This window comes from Rhynchophorus ferrugineus, unplaced genomic scaffold (genome assembly GCF_030347505.1).
Source record: "Rhynchophorus ferrugineus isolate W39M unplaced genomic scaffold, kcgeb_rfMv2 rfM3, whole genome shotgun sequence".
Classification (NCBI taxonomy): domain Eukaryota; kingdom Metazoa; phylum Arthropoda; class Insecta; order Coleoptera; family Curculionidae; genus Rhynchophorus; species Rhynchophorus ferrugineus.
Genome location: NW_027472582.1, coordinates 38646300 through 38668891, shown reverse-complemented (window position 1 = coordinate 38668891; position 22592 = coordinate 38646300). Strand labels below are relative to the sequence as shown.

Here is a 22592-nt window from a genome sequence, read left to right as displayed (position 1 = left end):
TCAGGAGACAACGTTAGCTCTGACATACATGACGCCATTGCCTGTAAATTGTCTGTAAATGCGCCTTTTCGGCGCTTACAGAGGCTTTTTTGGCGTAGGCACTGGTGGAAACTTGATAACGCATCGACAGTCTCAGCTTTCTCTGAGACGGATAATTCGGTAATTCTTTCGGAATTTCGACTAATTCTCGGAAGCGCAGGTGGGTTCGACGGACCGGACACGACCGTTCACTCCGAGAGATAGCGCGGAACTTTAATTGTTGCTTCAGTTATTCAGAGTTCCAATAATTATTTCAATTTCCTTTCCTTACCCATCAGTCCTCGTATGTCCCAATTTTTAATTTTCTCCGAACCTATCTTTACTCTCCTTATCTCCTCATCCTGTGATATCTTTCTAGTTTTTCCATTTCCGTATTCCATTTAGACATCTGTCTATCTATTATTAATTTCTGATATATTACCTTTACTGTTATGCTTCGTTCTATTTCTTAATATTACCTATATATATCTCTACTCTTAGATATGTCCTTATTAATTTATTGTCTCTTTATTTAACTAGCTTATATTTATTTCTAGTCGTTATTTCTTTAGCACTATTATATCATAATTATACAAAATTGATCTTTTTTTAACAATTTGCATTAATTTTTAATGACACTTATAAGTTCAATTTTGTTTCTTAAAAGTCTGTATATACATTTTTAAACTCATTCACAATTTTTGTTTTTACAACCAGTCTCTTTACAACGACATGATGTTTCCTTTTTTCTCTACCTGTAGTATCAATTACACTTCATATTTGATTTATTTCCATATTAATTATATTATATTATTCTCAATATTCAGTATTTTATTTTCCTCCACGGTCTTGTTTACCTCTTAGTTCTTATTTTAAATTTCTCCAACTCTTGTACATCCTCCGCAAAAGCTTCAATAATGACAATGCAAACTTTCCCGTGTATATTTTTTTACTATCTTTGTGTTCATATGTAATTTTCTAATCAATATAACAGTGTGATCTGCTCGTATAATTCTTATTATTTTTATGTAACTTTATTTATTATTTTAACTCATTTTAACTTTTATTTGGCGTATCATAGTACCTGCTATTGGTCTTTACATCAGGTAGCCTCTTTAACCACAGACTATCTGTATTTACAATATTCCTCTTTCTATATTCACAATTATGTTTCTTGGAATTCGCAATTTACTAATATCATTATCTCTGCTTGATTAGAAAATCATTTGGTTTTGCATTGTTTCTTATTATTCTTAATTTAATGTGTTTATTCCAATTCCAAAATTTCCACTCAACTATGTCTGTCGCTATATAATTGGCCATATTTTGTTACAAGTTAATCACTATTACTACCGGTGGCCTAATACCAGAAGAAACAGAAAACATATAGCTGTCTAAAGAGCCAATAAAGATGATATGTTATAGTCACCCTATACCATAAGAAAATGGGTCTTAAGTAGCAAATGAATAGGTCCACACACGCTTATTGATCAGATTTAAAATTGTAAACTAGAAAGCGCTTGTCTAATCGAAAAATTGTTGAGTATGAAATGAAAATTGATGTTTATAATTATTTTGCTTATTTGAACGAAAAGTTTTTAAGAGAAGCGGTTATTGGTGGGACGTCGATACTAGTATATCAGAGACCTAACCGTTGATGTTATAATCTGATATTGTATGATATGTATATGTTAAAAGCAGAATATAAAAATTATTCGCAGGAAATTCTCACGATTGGAGTGATACATACAGGTGGTCTAATTTTCAATGATTCAACTCCAGAAATTCCGCAAAATTCAAGTAATGTTAACTTGACTCAATCAACCTTATTAATGTAAACCTATGAATTCAGAAAACCGTACAAGAAACATAAAGCATGGTAAATTGCATTGATTTTGGTGGTCAATGGATTACAACTATACGAGAGATAATCACGCCTACAAATCGCTCATACAGAATATCCATCATGGCTTCGACTATGTAACACGTAACGACGTCCTGCTGGCACCACATACTGTCACAAAAATTAAAAAAGTGTTGAAATAAAATATATTACGTATTCTCTAACTTTGGTCCTTTTAATTCCACTTTGGATAAAATGTATTTATGATAAGATTAGTATTTTTGTCTTTCTTTGAAATAATTCGTTAAAGTAAATTTCGGTTGAGACTGATATTTGAAAGAATATTTAAAGCCTTATTCGGTTCTGTTTTAATATCTTTGATCATCTCATTCGTAATAAACCTCTTTTTATAGAGTATTTTTATGCTAACTATCTTTTTTTTGCTTTTTGGGTTTATGATGATTATGTTAATGCCTGTTAATGAAAATTGTTAAGATTGAAAAATAGCTAAAAGCGCTATGAAGATAAATCAAGCGAATAGTGTTTAATGATATCAGCTGATTTTTTGAAACTATGCGAAACATAGAGAGATAATAGGTTGTTCTAATAGTTTGCGAAAATAAAGTGGTGCTGGTAAGAATTAATATCCTGAAAAATAATAACATATATCTTCAACTTGTTTTAAAAATAACTTAAAATCATTCAACGCACTTTTATGGTAACGATTTCAGATGAGTTAATTATGATTTTATTTTTGATATGACGATTTAAAATCTTGTCGTTTCTTTAATATACTTTGTTATATAGTGAAATGTTATATGGGTTTCTTTTAAGTATATATAGGATTGAGATGGCAGTCTTGTCGGTAGAACTTATAGATATGGAAACGTAACGCTTTTCTAGGTGTGAATCAGAATAATTAGAGGGTCGGAGGTATAAAGGCAAAAGCAGACTTACAATAAATACGTCAAATTTATTATTTTTGCTTCTGTTAATTGGATATCTTTTGTTTCGTATATTTTCTTATATATCTTTGGTTTGGTTATATTTGTATGTTCTTATTTTTAACTTATTTTATTTATATTATCCAAAGTCGTTTGGATAAAATCTGTTACCAAGCAACTAATCCTTTAGAATAGAGAATTCTGCCGCAACATGTGAATTTGTGGAATTACAAAATTAATAATTTGATTTATATCAATAAGATAGACAATTTTAAAAAATTCTTACGTGGTTCTTACGAAAAAATTGCATTGTCAATATAGAAACAACATGTATAACTATTATTCCGAACAACAATCACTAAATTAATAAATTCAATTTCATAATAAATTCTGTATAATTATCTATCTGTATATCTGTATGACAATTTTTACATCTGTTAAAAAAAATTGAAATGGTTTAATAAACAATAAGAATATCACATCTCATATCAGATCAAATCATAGTAGATCATATATTATATCACCACCTAATAATCGACCAAGCGCACAGAGAGCAGCGATTTTTGAAAAGGCGCTTGAAGAAAATTAATACTGTCCTGCAATACTCCTGGACGTCTCATTATTGCTACCGTGGAACTCTTGTTAATTGCTGGAGATATCCTCATATCTTCTCGAAAGGAAATTTAGAGTCTCACATGAAGGGGCATTCCCAACATTTAAATCTATTTCGGCTGGATTTTACCAGAGTAGTGTTTTGGGACCAGTTCTATGTCTGCTCTACACTGCTGATATTCCAACAACAAAAGAAATAGTTTATAAAAATATTTGAATGAGTCATTTATTATAAGAAAACATATATCTGGGCCTAAAACCGCAGAAAATGTACAAGTGGCAGTCAACAAGGCCTACAAATAGACCAGAAATTGGTAAATATAGATTAATATCTCCAAATCTGTCCACGTTAATTTAAAGTTGAGGCGAAATAACAAAAACTTAATTCTATCAATTGACGAATAATGATATAGGTTCAATTGGAAATATCATAAAAACAGAGCATATCAGACTCAAACTAACGCAACTTTACTTGGAAGATATTCTCAATTTGACCTACAATCAGAGATTGGTTTGTCAGTTAATAATAAAGTTAAATTAGAACTATGTGGTGCAAAAATAGGGTTGCATCAAACCACCTAGTAATCCAACACTGCTGAAACAAAGTGTATTGATAAATTTTTAGCAATGCTTATTATATAAACATAGTATATAAACAGCAAAGAGCTGCCCGATGACTTCGAAATTTAATTAATTTACTTACTAATCCAAGATTTCGATTTAAAACATTATATAAGGTTACTAAATAAAAGCAATGTGAAAGCAATGCAGCTACTGGACAACACCGGTGATACGGTATACACCGGTATAAGTGTTACCCTTAAATTTAGCTTAGGTAATTTAATTTTATATTAATTTGGGTATTTATATAATATTGATGTATTTATGCCATACTCGACTTGCTTGTATATAGATGCAAGTACAATAGAACAATAATAATTTGTAAATTAACATTTTACTAAGCTATGTAATGTAAGATGTAAATTATATAAAAAAATTATGTTTATACATTTGTGGAATTCATACATACATTGCAATATTCATACATTCCTTTCTGATTGTAATAATAATTACGATTTAATTTAATGTTATATTATATTTTTACATTAAATCTCATATATTCAAAATTAAATGTGCAAATCATCGAAGTCGTTTTGAAAAAAACATATCGAACCGTTTAAGGGAAAACGTTACTATAACTCTTCCAATATTGTGCTTATACCTTTTATCAAGAGTCCAATTGCTCTACATAACTTTTATTTTTCTTTTATTTTCTCGTTCCGGAAAACTTCCCGATCGTTTTCCATTTGGTCGATCATTTATTTTTCAACACCGGGCCCGGTCAGAAAACCTTTTAAAGTTCTTTGTGGTTACAAATTGAACAAAATCACTTGCTATAATACTTTTCCTACACGGCAGCTAAAGTTTCGCTGGAAAATTTTCCAAGACAATAGGTTTTTAATATATGCTTATCAAGACAGAACATATAAAATGAGCTATTTTTTTGGAATTTATTTATATATATATATATATATATATATATATATATATATATATATATATATATACATATATATTTATATATATATATATATATATATATATATATATATATAAAATTGTAGTGTCTTCCGTGTGTACCCCAGAGTGTACCCTCTCAAATGATTGAATGATTGGTCCGATTTTAGTGAGTTCTTTTAATTTGTTATGTGGATTCAAAAATGGTTAAATAGTCATAGAATTTATAATAATAAAGAGGAAACTTAATAGGCCTCTATTATAGGCATCTATAAACAAAATAGTTTGCTGTGAAGACATTTTATTGGTTCTTTGATAAGATGTGCAATTCAGGTGCGTCACGTGCTATTCCTGACGTCACATTACATGGACCAATGAAACATGAATAACAATTCAATTTATGAGAGAAAAGATGAAATAGAATTCAATAACACCAATATTCTAATAAATTCTTTAATCCAAAAATATGTCATATACACAAGATTCATATTCTTAAACTAATAATTATAACTCTTTATGCTGAAAATTATTAAGTATTTTGCAGCGAAAAATTGTTAAAAGAATATAATTTATATAAAAGAATATAGAATATTAATATAATATAAAAAAATAAAAGAATTTATAATAAAATAATAAGAATTTAATGAATATTATTATAGTAAAATGACTAGTATAATATTGACATAGCGGAATCTAGGAACAAAATAAGGCAGATAGCTTAAGGACATATACACAACATCATCAAATAATCTTGACGACATTTCTAAGTATGGTATGAAATATTTGGCTTGCTTCCATAGACTTTATCTCACCTTGGTCTATAAAGTTAGCTATAACAGATTGTTAATATTATTATAAGATTATAAACAAAAATTTCACTTATTTTTTTTTACATAATTGTTAATCCAAAACAAAAATCCAAACCGTCTTGGTTAAGAAGCCTTATGCTTATAGTCACAATTAGACATAGTAGGTGTCTTCTATAAGGTTTGATAAACTTTTTAAAGATTTTTTGTTTCAACTGGTGTGCATATCTGTCAGAGCGGTATTGTCATGGTAACCGGCGCAATAATGGCGGTTGCTATATATAGAAAACTAAATAATATATTGTATTGATGAAATTGAAAGGGGTTATAATAAAAGTAATATAAAGCGTGTTGTCTTCGACAGATCAAGCTAAACTGAAATTAATTCTCATAACACTAATACATTCACCGAGCCTCGCAGATATTTGCTGATTTAGATCTTTGTAGGATATAGTGTATGTTACATAATAGTGTGTGTGTTAATATACAGTAACATATTAAATAAATAACATTACCAAAACACAATAATGTTTTGAAATACTGTCAATTTTACTCTAAATATATTTATTTATCTTAGTGAAAATTTAGTCTATTTATTATACAAAATATTGATCGACGCAGATATAATGCAGAAATAGCCACTTATCTATTGGGTAAAAATAAGAGAAGACTATACGTAATGTCTACCAGTATACTGAAAACCAGCGCTACAAACTGAAGTCAACCAAGTGAATCGATACACTAGAAGTCCAAAATCAATCGAGTGCAATGACATATAACCGCGCTCGTGTATATAAATCGCGGTCGGCAACAAGTTCACTCATGATATAATAATTAGAAACAAAAAGCAAGACTTGAAAATGGCAGATGAGCAGAAATATAATCTAAGAATGATAAGTTCTTCTCTGAGAACCAAACGCAGATAGAAACTCTAGAATAGAAACTCGTATAAAATATGTTAGCATCAGATTATTTACAATATTGTAAACAAACACCATAAATTATTATCCTTTAGACCTCCCTCTTAAAAAGTACGACTACCTGGTACCTAATCATCATTCCAATCTGGCTAATATAATATATTTTATTGAACGTTATTTTTTCGTAAGAGTAATTTAATATTAATAAAATAAAGGTGGCGCATATACTTTAATCAATAGTTTTTTTGTTTAGTTTCCTTATTAAGAAACTTTATAACGAAAACATCCACAATTTTAGTAACGAAAAATTATTACATCAAGGGCTTGTTTCGAATTTGGAGTCCCAAAGAGCGTTAAAAGGTTTTCTAGTTGGACCGAGCTAGAAAATAAACGACAAGATGGAAAACGATTGGAAAAGCTTTCATGGGAGGGATTATAAGGAGAAAAGCAACGTTATGCAGAGCGATTTCCTTTACGATGGGAAAAGTAACTACTGCAGTAATTTGTGAAATGAAGTAGTTTACTAACAGTTTTTCTAATTAGTTTTATTGGGAACAAGCTTCTTGAGTTCAAGTTTTAGAAAATATTCCTTTCCCAAGATTGAGGTTTAATTCTGAGGTTAATATTTCTGAATTTGTTATCAAGAATCTGTTAAATATGTTTACTTTTGAGTGAAGATTATTTGAAACAGAAGAAAGTAAAAATTTTGTTTCAATCAAACGAATTTATTTTACTAATCATTTGTTAAAAAGGGTAATTAAAAATTAATATTTTAACTATATATTAGAAAAATTATATTTTTAAATATCCGTCCATGTTAATATAGACTGTAATAAATAGTAACTGAGGAATTAGTAACATTATATTTTATTTGGAAAAACTGTTACTATTCAAATACTGCTTAGTGCTAAATACTTTTCAGTTATTCGTATTCGAATTCTACTAAATTTGAGCAATGACCTGGGTCATACTCAGTTTATCGTCTTTAAATATAACCTAAACTTTACGAACATTAATCGAATAGAGTTATTGACACAGACCTGTGTCTTCAGAAAACTTGCCAATAAAAACTCTACCTAGGTTAAAAAGGACGATCTTGAATATCACTTTATCACCTATGCGAGAAAGAGATACATTCTCGAATAGTTCAAATAGAATATCACAGCTTGGCAGTTAGGGGACGAAAAACTCTAGAGCAATGAAAATTACAACGCTGAATTAGCAACAAACACTATTTGTGGATTAAATTCCTCCTGATGAATCTCCTGTTGATTTGCACTGTTTTATGTACTGCAATTATGCTTGTAAACGCACCTATTTATACAAAAATGCGCTTTATTGATCAGTATACTCCAACCTAAAATGTTTGCTTAATAAACAAACATTTTGATAATGAATCGATTGGACATGCTACTCAGTCATGATACTTTCAATAAAGACTGTATGTAAGTACATTTTTAACTTTACCTTTTAATTTTTCTTCTTTCTTTCTTTTTCTTCCAGATATCTTTGTATATCCTAATATTGACCATGAATAAATCATTAATAAATAAAATTGATTAACAGAATATAAAAAATTGAAGCAAACTTATAATTAAAGAAAATTAATATAATAAAAATTTTAACGAAATTCTACTATAACAACGAACCAAATTCAAAAATAATACGTATAATAATATAGCGAGTAAAAATTGAAAAGATCAAATACAATATTTTTTCGTGTGTATTTATAAAGTACTAAATACACATTAAGATGGTAATATAACGATTACACTTAATGAATGAATGAATACCTTTATTTACCTTACGTACAGAATTAGTTAAGTTATATACTGGACACACAATGGATCAAGAAAAGTTATGAGCTAATCTAATTTCAGACATGTTCTAAAAGTTTATACCTCAAGGTAGTGTTCTCTTTCGAACTCTAATTCAGAAACCTTGTTCTTAATAAAACTAATTACAAGGAATGTAAGTCAATTATATTTAATCGGCAAATTAACACATTGGCACTGACACGTTCTGTCCAAAATAAATAATTTTGCATAATGACATGTTTCATACTGTTCTCCCTGATCTGATCGTTTTGTAAATAAATAACATGAATCAGCTGACTGTTAGTTTAAAATAGCACGTATGAAAGAAGAGATTATATTTTTCGCTTTGGTTAAAGAGTCTGTGGAATTAAACACCTTTTATAGAGTCACATCAGCCTTAATATTTAGTTCATTTTGGCTCTTATATATGACAAATTCTAATACAAATAAAATAGTTCAGCAAAAATAATATTACTAAATATAATTTATTTTTACGTTATAATCCATCTGGTCCACATATTATCGAAGGACTTATATACTATCATACAATAGTTTGTAGGTTAGAGCTGTTTGTAAGGACACTTAATTATTTACCTTTGACTCTTTTCGGCACGGATTAAGAGGTAGACTTCTAAGCGCCTTTTTTATATAGTGGTATCCCCTGGAAGCCTAATCCACCAACTCACTTGCCATATCTGCTAAACAGTTAGTACTCATTCTCTCCTCATACATTTTAACCAAACGATTATATAAAATCTGAACAATTACGCCAACAGCCATGCATGGAAATCTTTCACATTTTACAGTACAGTTTTTAAAGTAGAGATATTAATCATATACTCATTGTTCAGGACGTCAGAGAGATAAATTAGAAAAATTGTTTAGTATGTTTATAAAATTCTTATATGTATTTCTCAAAATATTGTTTTCATAACATCTGCCTTTTTATAGCTTTATGACAGTATTTTGGGTCTCTCTGGTAGAATATATTATTGTCACAGCCTGGCATCTATTTTGTTTGGGTAAAGAAGAACCCGTATACGTGGGCTATTGGTTCCACGAATATGTGACCGTAGGATACCGTATAGTTTCAGAGTGGGTGTGGCATACACACCACCTTAAATAGGGCGAACCAAGAGGTTCGCAGGCTCATGAAGCTTGGTTTCAATCCAATCCATGTAGAACGGTAGAAAACAAAGAGGGGAAAACCAATCGCCATCGTGCAAGTAGTTGTTCCACGAGAAGAACGCCGTTTCTTCGCGGTCGACCGCCCAATGTTTCAGGTGGTGGAACACGACTCACGCACCTGTCTCAAAGACAGAAATTCCCCGCCAAAATGCGCCAACTGTGGAGAACTACACACCGCAAATTACTCGGGATGCAAATGTCGACCTACTCCAAAAACATCCAAATCTAAAAGACCATCCAAATCCCTCCTCCCGCTCATGTATGGGAAACTCAGGATAACAGTCTTCTGGCTGGTCCTTCCACAACAACACAAACCCGATCTCCATTGGCAAAATACCCTCCAGAATATCTTCAGATGATCAAGGAGACCATTTTCAACGCCATCAGTATACAGCTACTGGAAGAATTACTATCGGCTTGCCATGGTTAATTCCTATCCACGATGGAATGCATTTTCCGTGCGTGGTAGGAAGGAGGAAATTATCACCGCACTGAGGACTCATAATGTCGACATATTGCCTCTCCAGGAAACGTTTCTGAAACACTCCATCCGCTTTAAGATTCCTAATTACTCAATTTATCGAAACGACAGAATAACAGGCCACGGCGGTGGCACAGCCATCGCTGTTAAACTGCAATCGCAGTCTCTCTCAAGTCTTGAACATACTTCCATAGCAATCGAATCAAATAGCAGGCGAATTCAATTCACATCAATCTATCGGAAAAACGATAGATTTATTGAAGATGAATTTAAGCGATTATTTCAAGGAAATACCTCCAAATTCACCGGGGGAGATTTTAATGCACACCACCCACTTTGGAGCACAAGCAGATCAAACACTGCTGGTGCGGGCATCGCCAGAATAATGGATGAGATGGAAATTGGGCTAATTGCTCCAAGCGAACCAACTCACTACTCCTCCAATCGACCAACAATAATTGACTTTTTTATCTACCAAAATTCGAATCAAGCCTCTGACCTCCAAGTACTCCAAGATCTCGATTCCCATCACAGGTTAATCCTCCTCACCATCAGCGACTTTTCACTGATGAGATGGAAATTGGGCTAATTGCTCCAAGCGAACCAACTCACTACTCCTCCAATCGACCAACAATAATTGACTTTTTCATCTACCAAAATTCGAATCAAGCCTCTGACCTGCAAGTACTCCAAGATCTCGATTCCCATCACAGGTTAATCCTCCTCACCATCAGCGACTTTTCACTGATTTCCATTGTCCCTAAACCCATGAAAACCACTGACTGGAGTTTGTTTCAACTCGAGCTTCAACGGACGAGACCTATCCCAAGTATTAATTCTTCAGACGATCTAGAAAATGCAGTATCCAAACTCACTCTAGATATTCAGACAGCCGCAGACAGAGCAATTAAAACAAGTAGCGAAGTAGTAGTAGAGAATTAAAAGAACTAATCAGGCACAAGAACCGATTAGAGAGAAGAGCCCGGGCCACAATGGACACGGAGGACAAACGCACGGCGCAGCGCGCAATAAAAAAGAAGTCAGGGACAGTGTTAGAGCCTCGAATGAGAAGAAATGGGAATCATTTCTTCAAAAGCTAGGCAACCCCTCTACCCAAAATGACCTCTGGCGCGCCGCCAAAAGCATAATGGGGAAATATTCCAACTCAATCCCTCCTCTGACTGCTCTAGGGATATCGCCTTCACAAATCCAGAAAAAGCCGAGCTCCTCGCAAACGCGTTCGAGAATCAAATGAAATTCAATCCATCTCTGGGCCCACCTCAACAGACATTATCCATCATACACGACACTTTTCCCTCTCTAAAGAGGAAAGATTTCCAGTCAGTTCATCTTCTAAAAAGCATAGTTTCTCCCAGAGACCTTCAGCTCTCCATAAAATGTCTGTCCTGCAAATAATCTCCAGGCCCAGATAGTGTAACAATAAACCATCTAAAAAACCTCACTAGCAAGCAACTATCTGAACTTGCCAACATTATCAACTCCATACTGAGGTTAAATAATTTCCCAAAGTCCTGGAAACATGCGCTTGTCGCTGTTATTCCTAAAAAATGCCAAGTCTAACCCTTCGGACTACAGGCCTATCAGCCTGATAGTTCACCCTCCAAATTTGCCGAAAAAGCGATATTAAACGCATTATACGATTTTACAGACGCACATCACATGATCCAGAACAAACAATTCGGTTTCCGTGCTAAACATTCATGCCTCCATCAAGCTGCCCGCGTCGAAGCAACTATCCACCAGGCAATGATAAAAGGTCGAAAAACAGAAAAAGCCATCTTCTTAGATGTCTCCAAAGCTTTCGACCAAGTATGGCACTACGGTCTAATATTTAAAGCTGAACAACTAGGTCTACCGAATGACCTAATATCCCTGATAGATTCATACTTGGATGGTAGGTCCTTTTAGGTGAGGATCGGTGACGCAGCCTCCTATTGTAAACAAATCTCCGCAGGAGTCGCTTAAGGGGCTCCATTAGTCCCAGCCCTATTCAACCTTTATATGGCTGATTTCCTGCTCCACAAACTTTCCCACACAGCATTTTATGCAGATGATACCGCTTTCATCACAATGGGATACTGTCCCGACGCAATACGCAATAGACTCCATATACAACTGAACCAAGCGATAGCCTGGTACAAATTCTGGCGGTCACCATTCAGATGATATTCAGATTAACCCGAGCAAAACTCAGGCTATTCTGTTCCACCGCAAGAAGGAGTTTCGCACCTATCGTCTCCAAAACGATAAAGTTCCTATTCCATGGCTCCAGAAAGTCTCATAGCTCGATTTCTAGTTCGACCGCAGATTCCAATAGTCTGCCCAAATTCAGCACGCCATTTGCAAAGAAAATGGCGTGTACAGCCTATTATTTCATCTACCCTGCAGAAAAAGCAAACTCCCAATTCCACAGAAAGCGACTCTGTATAAAATGCTAGTCCGTCCAATCTGCCTCAATGGAGCACAGGTGTGGTACAAGTATGTCTCGGAGAGACAACTTCAACTACTCCAAGTGTTTCAATCCTAAAATGTCCGTGCGTTACTCAAAGCCCCATGGTTTATGAGGAACGTTACTACACACCTCGAATCAGGCATCCCGTTTGTGAAAATTTTCATAAACATGCTCAGTGTGATGTTCTCCATCGAAACCTTAGAACACGATAACACCTTTATAAAATCCCTGCCCGGCCACAAATCCCGGTAAACAAACTACGACAGCCCCAGTCCTAACCCAGGGTCTGCGTCGCCCGCAAAACAAAATCATATCCCGAAGCTGAAGCGACATCAGACGAAGACCAGTTGGTTCTAGCTGGTCATTCTAGCAAACGAAAAAAAAAAGTTTCGCAGGCATTCACGGTATGCACAGTACGGTATGTTCATGTTGTCCTTCACGACTAGTTATTAGTCTAAATTTGCATATTAATATCGATCCATATGATCGACTATAGTTCTGGTATTTATAGTATTCTATTGTATTGTAGCTGTATTCATAAGTAATATAAGTAATTAAGAAACAGTTATATTATTTATAAAGTTACCCACGAACTAATTGATGTCAGTTTCGTGAATGACTGACATCTCCAAGAAGAACTTATTTTTAATCTTACTGAACCAGCGTTCCGGAAAATCAGTTTATGAATTAATCAATTAATTCAACATTCATTTTAATTTTTTTCCACACTCATTACCATGTTTTGCCACCTCAGTTTTCAATCATAATTCCACAACCAGGAAGTTTTCATTCGGCTACTCTCACTTTCGGAGTCACTCTTCATGTTAATAACTAAAATGTTAACTTCTAATATATCTAATATTTATTCGCAATTCAACCATTTGCCAATTTCTTCGTCTGTGTATCTGATGGAGTTCATCCAAACCGAAGGGTTTTATTACAGAAAATCCTTCTTTTTGAATGGCTCTTGCTTGTATATCGTTATCCGCCCTACAACAATTCGATTTGATTGAATATGCAGTGATGTAGTGGCATATCGTTAAAAAAAATATCGATATTCTCTAAATATTTTAAAAAGTAGGGAAATTTTTAATAAACCTTTAAAATTTTTTTTTAATATCAAGAAATTATAGTAAACAAAAGTATCGAAATATCGGCCAAAGAATATCTGTCAAAAATACCTCTATATCGTTATTTTTCGGCATCTGTATAAGTCATTACTCATTACAGCATGGTGCATTTTCCACAACAATAACTGATCGTTCCTCCAGATTTTTTAACAGTTGATTCTCAAGCTTGAAGAAATTATTAAAATTATTATTACTAAGAAAACATAATCAAACGCTTTTCTAAATTTTACTTTTTCTTATCAACTTTTGCTGTCCTTACACTATTTTTATTAACGTTTTCCGAAGAGTGGCCCAATGTTCCATTTTGAAACATCCATGTTCCAATACAAAATAAATTGAAATAGGAAATTTCGCTTAATTTATTGTATGCTTTTAAATATTTTAAAAGCAAAGTAAAAAAATTCAATTAGACCTCCCCATATCTTTACACTATTTAAATCATATTTTTCTTAACTGTATAATAGGATATAAGATGTAAGTCATCCCATTATAATATATAATGGGATGACTTATATCCCTCAAACAGCTGCGAATCCCTAAATTCTATACAGATACTTCCGAAACTAATGTTTTTCGCTGGCATAATTGTACCCATTACTCACAATTGTATTAAAAATGTGATCTTGATTTGTCACCCGCTTCGTATGTGAACGCTGGTGAAAAATTTTCTTTATTTTTCAGAAATTTCAATCACATTACCCATACTAATATTCAATGTAGCTGCAACATGCTAAACATATTTGCAAAAAAAGCACAGCAATTTAATATTTAATAGTACCAATACCCTATTTTCCAAACATATGTCATTCGATTTTTTATAGGCTTACTCGATTATATGTCCGAAAGCATCAGACAGCATTTTATCTCTTTCTATTATCTTCTATGTCTCTTTTTAGTATACAATAGGCAACAAGAAGACAAACAGAAGGCAAAAAATACTATATCTCCGCTTCTTCTGTTTACAACTTGTTTATAACCGTTAAGTACATATTTACAAGTGTCTTACATACCCGTCCGCAAAATTATTTATTAGATCGATCACAGACATGATCTCAACACCGTTAGATAAGTTTTTATTTGTATTTATTACTAATACATGAAGCCATGTGCTCATTATATTATAAGTGCTTTGGTTTTCTAAAATATAAGTAGTATAATAGAAATATAAACATAATAGAAAATCATTAAACCATCTAAAAATGTAATAAATTTCAGCCATCTCTAGTTATGTTGATGATTAAATTATATACTTTATATTCTGATTAGTTTCGTTGGACTATCTATCCTTTAAATTAAAAAAAAACTGATGGAAAATCCATTTAGATTAAGATGATTATTACCGAACCGAAAAAACGACTTCAACTAGTTTGTTCGTTATTATTTTTTGAACACAATAATATATTAATTTAATGTTTAATAAAATATTATATGTTACGCTGTCCTTGTGTTAAAACATTATTCTCCTTCACATTTAAACTCAACTAACCAAAACAAAATATCTGCATCCATAAATAAAGTATTGATTAAAAACTTTATTTCTGTTAACTAAAATTTTAATTTAAAATTAGTTAAAACCATAAATGCTCTTACTACTACTATATTTTAATAAGTTACTATTAAACTAAGGGCTGAAATATTTATTTATAAGAGTTTTAATCGATTTCCAAGCAATCTTCAGCTTCAGTGCTTTTTAAACTAAATTGCCTGCATCATTATATTGACGGCTTTATTTATTCAACCAAATAATTTAGTAATATAATGTTGGCAAAATATATAGACGCATATATCCAGTAACACTTATTTTATAAAACAACACTATAACATACATTTGAAAACTAATAGTCAATAGAATATTTTAGATAAAATGGTAATATTATTTATTTAGTCAGTTAAAAATTGAAATACCAAACTATATTTGTTATATTTTACTTTTACTTTTAAAAGGGAAATTTTGTAGTGGTTTTGGTGAGTAATATTAAATGGAAGCTAGTGTCGGAATTGGTCTGCTGACAACATCCATAAGGATCTGCTATATATCTAATATCTATACACAAGAATTAACTGCGGAAACTAAGTTCCATTTGTGAATTTTTGACGAGTATAAAGACGAAATAAAATCGAACCATCTAAGAAACGAATGATCAAAACTGGATCAAGTCCAGGAGAAAATTTACATAAGATTATAAAGCCTCCATTTCGGATTTTTATACAAACCTTTCGATAAGCATCAAGAAATATTTTCAAATGAACTATGTTGCCCAGCCTTCAGAATCAAAGCTTGAAGAACCCTAAGTCGAATAAGCGGAACTTAGATTCACCTAAGCCTGGCCATCTTGATGAAGCCTGACGGGTCCTACTTAGATTATAATGCTCGATCGACTTAAATATATAAAATCATGGCTAATTTCAATTAGAATCGTCGCTGTAAATCTATTTTGCATTGCCATATACCCAAATTTCAATGTGATAGTAATTTTTTCCTTCTTTAGGATCTTTCCTGTCGCATATTAACATCAAAAAACGGATGATTCATCACTGTCTACACTGCTTGAAGTATTTCTGTAACTTTAAGCTGGATGTCCGCCCAATAAGTATAGCATTTCATTGTCCATCTACTTTTTTGACAGCCTTCTGTCATTTACATCAAAATCACATGTTTTAAATTGTTAAGACTGGCTGACCGGATCATTTGGTGAAAATTGCGATATAGCAGATCCTTATAAGTTTCTAAAAATGTATGATTAGTCTGTTTACAAAGATAGCATAATTCAATATTATTAAATAGAAATCATTTTATATATCATAAAGTCAAAACTATTAAAGTTAACAGTTAGACTAGGTTGTGCAACAATTGTTTAAATTCAACTCTTGTATTTTAAATAATAGATATCGCTGAACAAAATAATGCAAGCACCTAATATTTATGTGAAATAAATTTGCTGAGAAGCTGGTGAAATTTAAGGCCCACACCTTAAAATCGCACAAGGAACTTATTTTAGAAACTAAATAATAAGGCCGTCAATTAACTGATTGAATTTTTTAATGACTGACAATTCTTTTTCTGTATTTGTCTAAAAACTTATAAAACGGTTTATGTAGCTAAAATATAATATGTTGTATGATGTTTTGTAAAATATTTAACATATAACCATGGATGTATCATATTTATGCAAAGAAAATCTTCATGCTAGAAAAAACACATAAACCCCGACATGTAATCTCTATTCTCACAAACAATGTTTTCACACGATTATTCATGTTTAGGATAGTAGTCACTTGTTTTTGCTAGTTAAAGTAAGAGCTTACGTTGATTAATTTGCTATCTTACACTTTCGGGAATATTGTAGATGTTTCGCAGTTTAATAAATAATTTTACGATTCCAGGTGGTACTTCGGTTCGGATATTAACACACAAACCGGATTAGATCGGGCTTTATTTACAACCCGACGAGTTAAATCGAAAACACGAATTATATTTAGCGTAGAAGCGGAATTTAGTAGTTGCGGGCGTGAGGTTTCGGCTAAAATGTAACATATTACAACACCTAATAAAATGTTTTATTAATTACATGAAACAACAGCTAGTAAATCAGTTTTTTTTTTCAGTTTCCGATAATACTAAACGTTAAAGTGAAATCCTATTTTTTGTACTATAAAACGTAGATAGGATTTTCACTATTAATTTTTGATAAAGATATGTCTTGAATAATGCATCTTTTCAATAACATTACCTGCCTTTTTAATATAAAAGTCCCGAATAATATTTAACATGAAAATTGATTTTCGTATACTGATATATGTTTACTTTCCTGAATACTTACCTCCTAATAGCAACACTCAAAAGGCCGGTGAACTAAACCTGAAACAACAATACAAAATTAGTGTTATTAGGAATTGTTAATAGTAGCGTTAGGAACTGTCAACTGAAGATAGCACAAACAGTCGATAATCGCAAAATAATTGTATTACTCGATAGTAAAAAATCTAGCGACTGAAAATAGTAAATACTATTTCAGTCAAATCCAGGCTTCGTTTGTTTTTCTTTTCGTGATAGCAGACGAGGATGCGCGAATTCCTTCCCGTACTAATTTTGGGAGAAAATGACCTGGATAATAATTTGTTTCCCTCCAACGGACAGATCAGTTCATTTTAAATTCGCAAATGGCAGTTAAAAAAGGAATGGAATAATAATCTCAGATATGTTTGATTGTATTTTAATATGCGGAAACAATGATATAATATAATGAAAGTAGTTGATTTATTTCTAATTCATTCCAACATGTGCTTATAACTTTTTTCAATTGTGCCACAAGAGAGGCCGAGATGTACCTTTCCGAACTATCCGATAATGTAAAATTAATTTTATGTTCTATATATATGACTTGATAATTAAGAAAAATGGTGTAATTACTACTAAATATCTTTAAAATGCCAAATCAGTCGGACCGAAAATATCGATTGAAACAGTCCATAGTATAAAGCAATGAATTACAAAACAGTTAATAGCCATTTTCAGTTGATAGTTACCAACGCTAATTAATAGTCACGAGTAATTCAGGAACTTTTATTACATTAGATAATGAACTATTCTATTTATATTATTATAAAAAAATCACATATAACAATTTAAGTCTTAACTAACAATTTATCTACTAAACATACATTGTAACATATGAACAATTGGCTTCTGATTTGGAGTCGTAATTGCTAGCCAAAGTTTTGCAGTTATAGAATGAATAAAGTGTATCTTTAGTACGGGATATCTAAAAATCTGACCAAATTTGATTAACTGCTGGATAACCTAGAGAAATTGAGGATGAATGCTGGTATATCAAATAGGGTTGATTTTGTATCCCCCATCTTAGTTGAAAATATCTTTTATTCACGAATCTCAAAACAAACTCAAAAACGTCAAATATTTATTTCAAAATAGCCCTGTGAAGCAGCTTAAAGCTAGACTTTATTGAGCCCAATAAGCTTTATTTAACCTCTTACTTTGGGGATTAGGGAGTGCCTGACAAATCTCCCTATGTAGTTTAAATACAATTTTGATGTTGGGTTTTTTATGGTATTTTAGGTTACTATTTATTGTTTCTTGAAGAAACTGGATGACTGCTAGGTACAGTTTTTTTCCGTCTTATCTTCTTCTGTTTGTCCTTTAATTGTGGGTGAGCCTGCGTCTTATTACTCGTTCAACTTTATATCCCTCAAGCTGTATAATCTAAGTATAATATGTAGGTGTTGGTTTCCTGTACCACAATAAAACTAGCTGCAGTCTGAAAGTCAATAGTTGAGATGTGGTTAACCGCGTAATGTTCAAATTTAAATTGTACTTTAATAATTAATAACTTTTAATATAATATATTAACAAGGCTTTTGATGGAAGTTTTAATTAACAAACGCTTTCATATAAATATTTTAAAGACCTTAACAAATATTCAAATACAACAGGCAAACTAGCATATACCGCAATAAATACTGCCTAACAAATAGATGGCACAATAGAACTATACGAGTTGACGCGATAGATTTTGACTGACCTATGAATATTCAATTCGAGCTGGAATGAATAATTTTATTTCATAATTTTAGTGGTTATTGTAATACTTTTTGATTCACACCATTGTTAGTTTTGTTTTCTGACATGTAAATAATAATGTTGATGATTTTCTATATTTTGAACGGTTAAATTCAAACGAAATTAATTTTAATTGAAGACATGTGCTTGATGCTGACCAACAAAGGCTTCTAATCTAAATGAAATTATTAAATAATAATACCGTTATCAAATATAATTTATTTTAACATTATAGTACATCTAATGCAAATATTATCGAAGAACTTTCGAACTATAATTAATTATACCGTTATAATTCGTTGTAGGTTAAGGTTGTGTTTTATTATTTTTGCATTGAACTCTTTTCCATATCACCTATGAGTTAGAATACTAGGTGCGTTTTCTATGTTGTGGTATCCCCTGGAGGCCTACATAATTAACAATTATATATCCAAGAAATATATTTTACTATCATTTCAGAACATATTTGCCATTTACGCTTATTTTTAGTTTCCTTCGGTACAGTGTTTCATTCTAATCATTTTGAAATCACTGTATTTCTCCTTAGTTTCTTTTGTTTTTACCTGCATACATATTTCTTGAAAGAAAGAGATGAAAAGAAATAGATTTAATCCCTGCATTCTCCCAAATGCATTTGCCATATCTGCAAAACAGTTAATAATCTCTCTCCCATCACACATTTTAACCAAATGTTAGGTATATTCTGAACAATTTCACATTGTGACTATAAATATTTCACACTCTACATTCCTACAGTTATTGTATATTAATTATGTGTTCACCTTTAGTGGTTTGTAGTCTCATTACATCTTCTAGTCTTGGAAATTTTAAGATTTGAATCATAATCCCATATTCAGAAAGCTCCATTCAAGTGAATAACTAAGCTGTTAACTTCCAATGTATCTAACATTTTCTCATGATTCCATCATTTGTCAATTTCTTCTTCAATGTGTGTCATCTAAATAGTAATGTCTGGAAGTTCCATTAGACTTTGATACTTTTTGGTCTTATAGTTTTCTTTGAAATATTTGTATCAAATAATGTTTATATTTTGAAAAACTACTCACCGTTTATATATATTTCATATATTTGATCTTTGATAGAGCTAACATAAAGCCGATCTTAATTAGCCGCTTCGTTTAAGGATGGTTTCTTTTCGGTGAATCCAAGACTATATTAATTATTTTAGGATACTAGATAATCTGACAAGAGGGGGCCTCCATTATGTCGTTTCTGTTTGAAGTAATTGATTGGAGTTCTGTCTAGCTTTGGAATCTTCAATAAGCAGCAATTTGAATTTACTACTTTCTTCACGAAAATCGCATGCTGGTACAAGCACAATGTCATATTATTTAAAATAGCCAATATATTAAAACATATAATATTTGTCTAATAAACGCATGCTACTATATTCTGTTCATTCAGCATAAATGCACAATTCTTAATAAAAAAAGGATAGATGTAATTTATACCTCCAATATAATAATGGAAATATATTGTCAACACTTGTTATATAACACTTTTGAAAAAATTTCCAAAAGCAACAATTTTAAATTAATTTTTAATTCTTAAAACTTAGCAAAATACTTTTAAATGATAATAAAATTAACACCGGAAAAATTAATAATATTTTAAGGTTTATAAGGTAAACACAAAAATATAGAAGCAATTTGAATGTTCTTTCGTCAAGATAAGCGACCATACTTAAAAAGCGTGATCTCTGCTCTCGGCCTCCATTAATTTAACTCAAAAAATAATTTTTTAAGAAAAGTAATTTTGCTCTCTGAATATTTCTGCTTCTTTTATGCATCCAAGTGCTAATTTATGTTCATTACTACGCTTATGTGTCATCATTAGAATTTAGTTAGTAAAGGTAAGTTAAATAGGCGAAATCGAGATACATTTTTAATAGAAAAATCAAAAAAAATGCATCTTTAGATGTAAAAAGTAGCTAACTATAAGTAATCAATGCTTTTAACACTTAATTCAAGAGTCTCAGACAATAATAACAAATTTATTTGTAAATCAAAGGTTTTGACTGTTTTTATGTTGTTCTGACAATATGAATTTTATTACATTTTGTACGATGGAATATTTTTTAAATTATAACTGATGATTAAACTATATTTTTCATCTGGTATTATATTTTAACATAACATTGACTTCATCTCGCAAAGTCATCTCGGCGAATGCTAAGGAAATAACGAGATCACGATTCCAAGCTTATGAAAGAAATAATTAGCATGGCAAGTATTTGGTAATCACTCACAAACAATACGTGTAAAATTAGTTTGAATACCAAATAAAACCAAACCAGACTACTACCAAATACACTCTAGTACATCTGCGAGTTTTTTCACTTTCCTAAATACATAACCGTTCAAAAGTTTGACATCCAATTTTTAAGTTGCCATGAAAACATACTGCAATAAATATTTAAATAAACCTGTTGATATTAAAGTTTGAATTAGAGACTAACTGTAATCATAAAAGAAATAGACTGAAGTAGGCTAAAAGATATAAAAACTAAATGCAAAAACTAGAAAATGCTTTATAGACGGATGAGTCCAAATTTGTAATATTTGGATATAACAGACATTTTTGCGCCACGATCATAGAGCTACTGGGCTTCAGAAGCATGCACTCTGCAGACCGGTTTTCATAGTAGCCTGATTATTTGGAGATATTTTGGTAATAAGCCCAGCCAAAATACTTATAATTATATATTAGAAAAATACAATTCCTTCTGTAATGAATCTATCTAGCCGAACTTTTGTTTTTTAACGAAACACATACTCTAAGCATTTTTTAAATATGTCAGGGGTTGCTAGAGCAAATACGAAATAATTTCTTGCAGTTAATGAAATTATCATGGAACTTAATAGAAAAGTGAAGAAGTGTTGACGGCTGTCGACCTTTTCACACCTGCAAATACTTACTAAATGTATGGAAAATACTCCGAGCACTAAAGTGACGTAGAATTACGAACGAATAAAATGAATGTAATGATAAGTAATTAAAATTGTGAGAAAACATTGTGATGAGGCGAAAATTTAACAAAAAATACATTAAATATTTTTTATTCCTAAACTTTTGAACGGTAGTAAACAAAGAGGGGTGGTCAAAATAATATAATAAATAACACCATACCTATACACACCATATATTTATTAGTAACGTATTTATGCACTATTTGCTTTTGATATAAAAGAAATACTCCCCAGAATGGATTTCTGCTCTAAAACTCCCTACAACAGCTCAATT

At 31.6% G+C, this 22592-nt stretch overlaps 1 protein-coding gene across 3 annotated transcripts in view; it reads right to left on the bottom strand.

The window, feature by feature from the left end:
* LOC143194144 (uncharacterized) overlaps positions 1-22592 on the bottom strand; it is a 626523-nt gene that overhangs the window by 431355 nt on the left and 172576 nt on the right. For all 3 annotated transcript variants that reach the window (XM_076400724.1, XM_076400726.1, XM_076400725.1), the window contains one exon: positions 17572-17609. The gene's annotated coding sequence lies outside the window, so the exon portion shown is untranslated. The remainder of the gene's footprint in view (positions 1-17571; positions 17610-22592) is intronic.